At 42.8% G+C, this 4,287-nt stretch overlaps 1 long non-coding RNA gene across 1 annotated transcript; it reads right to left on the bottom strand.

Moving 5' to 3' along the window:
- LOC120862447 lies at window positions 1–4,045 on the bottom strand. Its single transcript, XR_005720773.1, has 3 exons — window positions 3,913–4,045; window positions 565–654; window positions 1–233 (listed from the first exon to the last, which is right to left on the bottom strand). It is a non-coding gene; the product is annotated as an uncharacterized LOC120862447 (long non-coding RNA).
- Window positions 4,046–4,287: the final 242 nt, after the last annotated feature.

Raw genomic sequence — 4,287 nt, 5'->3', positions numbered from 1 at the left:
AGAAAACAGTGATTGGTTATGGCCCTCTTTCTTACTGCATCAGGACACAGTGTTGAACCCTTAAACACACAATTGCATCAACCTCAAGGAGTCAGCACTGAAGCTAAAACCAACGTGTCCTCCTGACCAGATCTCCATTTGCCCCAATACCACTTTCATTCCATGGTGGTAGCAAGCTAGTCACTGAGCTCCTATTCATTGGGCATTTTTTTCCAAGGTTATTTTTACTAGAACTAGGACACACAGAGAGAGAGAGTCAATAACAGAGAGGTGGGAGGAAGGAAGGAAGAAAAGAAAGAGGGAGGGAGGAAGCAAGGAAGGAAAGAAGGAAGGAAAGGGAGAGAGATAGGGATGTAAGGAGGGAGAACGGAGGAAATGTTTTAGGCTTTCAGAGGCAAATATTCTTTCCATTTGTTTTTCCCAGGAAACTATGACCTCAGCCCTGTCATATGTAGTTGTATCCTGAACACCCACCTTTCAATCGGTTAAAGAAATATTGGACAGAGGAGACTGGCCTCAGAAGTCTTGCTCTGCCTGGACAAGGAGTATGATAAAGTCACTCACTCTTGCACTAGCCTGGAACTCTGCAGCCTCATGCATGCCCACATTCAGCAGCTGATAAGCCTCTTTAGCATTCATCAAACCTGTAAGTTGCTGGAAAAGAAAAACTAGTCATGGGAACATTTGCGGATGACTGAGCACAAAAATGAGTTACAGTTTGATTTACAAGTTAGATTCTACCACATCATTAATCCATAAGGATCACATCACGAATTGTGATGAAGCTGTGCCTGTTTTTCTTCCTCATTCCAATCATTGCACACAGGAAGAGGGATATGACTCTTTCTTGTGTGCTGTGCTTAGTCGCTCAGTCATGTCCAACTCTTTGCAAACCCCCATGGACTGTAGCCGACCAGACTCTTGTATCCATGGGGATTCTCCAGGCAAGAATACTGGAGTGGGTTACCAAGCCCTCCTCCAGGAGATCTTCCCAACCCAGGGATCGAACCCAGGTCTCCCACATTGCAGAAAGATTCTTTACCATCTGAGCCACCAGTAAAGTGAAAGAAAGTCTACTCATGGATATGTGGACCTCCCTGGTGGCTCACACGGTAAAGCATCTGCCTGCAGTGTGGGAGACCAGGGTTCGATCCCTGGGTTGGGAAGATCCCCTGGAGAAGGAAATGGCAACCCACTCCAGTACTCTTGCCTGGAAAATCCCATGGATGAAGGAGCTTGGTAGGCTATAGTCCATGTGGTCGCAAAGAGTCAGACACGACTGAGAAACTTCACTTAGAACAATAAATATTAGTTAAACAAAAAGAAGAAAATATTTGGTTGGACACTGGCTTTCGTAGCACAGGAGGCTCAGATAATGTGATTTGTAAGAGAATTTGGAAGGAAAGGTCAAGCGATTTCTGTAGGAAGACTGTTGAGACAGTCGGTTTGTGAGCATAAGGCAACAATGTCTAGTAAAACTTCTGGCAGCTTTTCTGTGAAATGAGCTGAGTATTTCTCAGGATATGGGCAACTCCCTTACCAAGACAGTAGTACAGATGGTGCACCCACTGACTTAGAAACTATCCTATCGATAGTTTCAAATTTCCCTGTTTTATCCTCTAATTAGAATCTTTTAAAAATCATGGATGAAAACTCAGCCTTCTTGCTCAAGGTTACAGCTGTTTGAGTTTTCTTTTCATGAACTGGAATACATTCAACCAAAAAAAAAAAAATCAGAAAAAGTGCTGTCTGGGAAGACCATGGAGATTTTGGCTCAGACTTTGAACACTCAAACAGGGCTATCAGGAGGACCTGAAGGCAGCTGATGCTTCCAAGGGAACCTGAAGATGTGAGATCTAGTTGACAATATTTTTAAGAGGTTTCCCTAGAGAAGCCAAAACAAATCTGGTCATTTATTATGGTGTAAATAATCAGTGACCAGAGAGAATGATTTGTTGTTGTTGTTCAGTAGCTAAGTCGTGTCCAACTCTTTTCAAACCACGAACTGCAGTACATGAGGCTTCCCTGTCCTTCACTGTCTCCCTGAGTTTGCTCAAATTCATGACCATTGAGTCGGTGATGCTATCTAACCATCTCATCCTCTGTCACCCCTTCCTCCTCCTACCCTCAATCTTTCCAGCATCAGAGTCTTTTCCAATGATTGAGCTCTTTGCATCTGGCAACCAAAGTATCAGAGCTTCAGCATCAGTCCTTTCAATAAATATTCAAGGTTGATTTTCTTTAGGATTGGTTGACTGATTGGCTGTCCAAAGGACTCTCAAGAGTCAGCCCAATCAAGAGAATGATTGTCAATGATCTTATTTGTAACATTGTTGCAGACCTAAGTTTCTCCCTCAGATCAGATGTGCTGAAAAATTATTTTTTCAGAACACTGAGGGACATCTCACCCTCAGAAAGTTTATCATTCAAACAAGAACTTCTCCAAGCATCAGTTACAAATTTTGCTTTGCCATTTTGATACAAAATTTTTATTTCTTGTGTGTGTGTGTGTGTGTGTGTGTGCACAGTAAGAACATTTAACTTGAGACAAACTCTGTAAATTTTTCAGTATTGTAACTATAGCATTGCCTTGACAGCAGATCTCTAGTATGTCTTCACCTTGCCTGACTTTATATGCATTCACCTTACACCTGTTAAGATGGATATAATTTTTTTTAAGGTAAGTGTCAGTGAAGATTTAGAGAGATTGGAACCAGTTGGTCCAATCAAACATGAGACTTTTGGAGAAGCTCTGCTAGTCTGCCTGTCTTGGATGTTCTGCTCCTTATTTTGGCATGACTGGCTCCTGATTACTCGGAGTATCACCTCATCATAGACAGATTCCCCACCACGCTTTGCTCCTGTACATTTACTTGTTTCTTCCCTGTCTCCTCCTGGTAGAATATAAGCCCCATAAGAGCATGCCTCTTTTGTTCCACTGGCAGTGGTGCCTGGCACAGGACAGGAGCTAAGAGATGTATCTGTGGCATGAAGGGGAGAATGAGTCCTGGAATCATAAGGCTGTCCTCGCAGGACCTAAAGCATGATTCCTGATGTTCTCAAAGAAACGTTGACTCTTCCAGCAGCCAATTTTGAGCAGTACCCGGGAGTAGTCTCCCTCCAATCTTTAACATTTTATTTTTATTTATTTTAGCACTGAAATGGGATAACATAAGATCTGAAATGCTCAGATCTGAAGTGTACCATTGAAACAATTTTGACTAATCCATATGGAGACACAGAACTTTTCCAGCACCACAGAGAGTTCCTCTGTGCCCTTTCTGGTCACCCTCTCCCCTCCACGGCAAATAACTACTGATCTGATTTTTATCATCATGAGTTCGTTTTGCTAGAATTCCATTTACAGGGACTCACGCTGCATGCATTGCTTCTTGTATGCAACATGCACAACACAACCCAGTATTTCCTCTTTTATTCAGCATAGTATTGGGGAAATTTGTCTGTGTCTTTGCCTACCCCAGTACACATCTCTTTTTATTGCTGAGTAGTATTCCATGGCGTGAATGCACCACTGTGTGCTCATCCATTCTCCTCTTGAAGGACACCTGAGGTATTTCCAGTTTTGTCTATTATAAATAAAGTTTTAGTGGATATAAGTATTCATTTTTCTTGGATAAATACCTAGGTGTGGAATTGTTGGGTCATAGGATAGGTGTGTATTTAAATTTTTAAGACACTGTCAAATAGTTTTTAAAGTGATTATGCTCTTTAAAATCCAGTTTTAATTCCCTGAGAATGCACTGTGAAAGTATCAGGCAGCCAAATATCTGGAGATCATCCATAAGTATATATATGAGTAAATGTAGTATAAAGTATAATAAGCCAGAAAGCTCCGAGGGAGGCTCCAATCCCGGGGCCCCAGAAAAGCCCTTCCCCACTGTCCCATGGTACTTGGAGCAAGAGGGCTAGATGGTCCACACTGCCAGGGGAGAGGCAGCCACTGTGCCCTTGGGTCAACAATCTTTTCCACCATGTGTTTCCTTAATGGGTAGAAAGCTAGACGCCAACATTCTGTTTTGTGTTGAGTTTCCTGGCCCAGGCTTAAGAGCAGATAAAGACTGGCACATGTCTGGGGCTATTTCAGGCTCTCAGAGATGCAAGCGGCTGTCCCTCAGAGAAAATGGGGCAACTCAATATCATGCAGATATTTGAGTTTCCAGGAGGAAAGTTTACTCAGAGAATGGGGACTTCCCATGGTGTTAAGACTCCATGCTCCTGCTCCCAATGCAGAGGGCCTGGGTTCGATCCCTGGTCATGGAACTAGAT

The sequence above is a fragment of the Oryx dammah genome, unplaced genomic scaffold (assembly GCF_014754425.2).
Source record: "Oryx dammah isolate SB20612 unplaced genomic scaffold, SCBI_Odam_1.1 HiC_scaffold_4, whole genome shotgun sequence".
In the NCBI taxonomy this organism is placed as follows: Eukaryota; Metazoa; Chordata; class Mammalia; order Artiodactyla; family Bovidae; genus Oryx; species Oryx dammah.
Note: the sequence above shows the minus strand (reverse complement) of the source record. Positions and strands in the feature narration are given on the sequence as shown.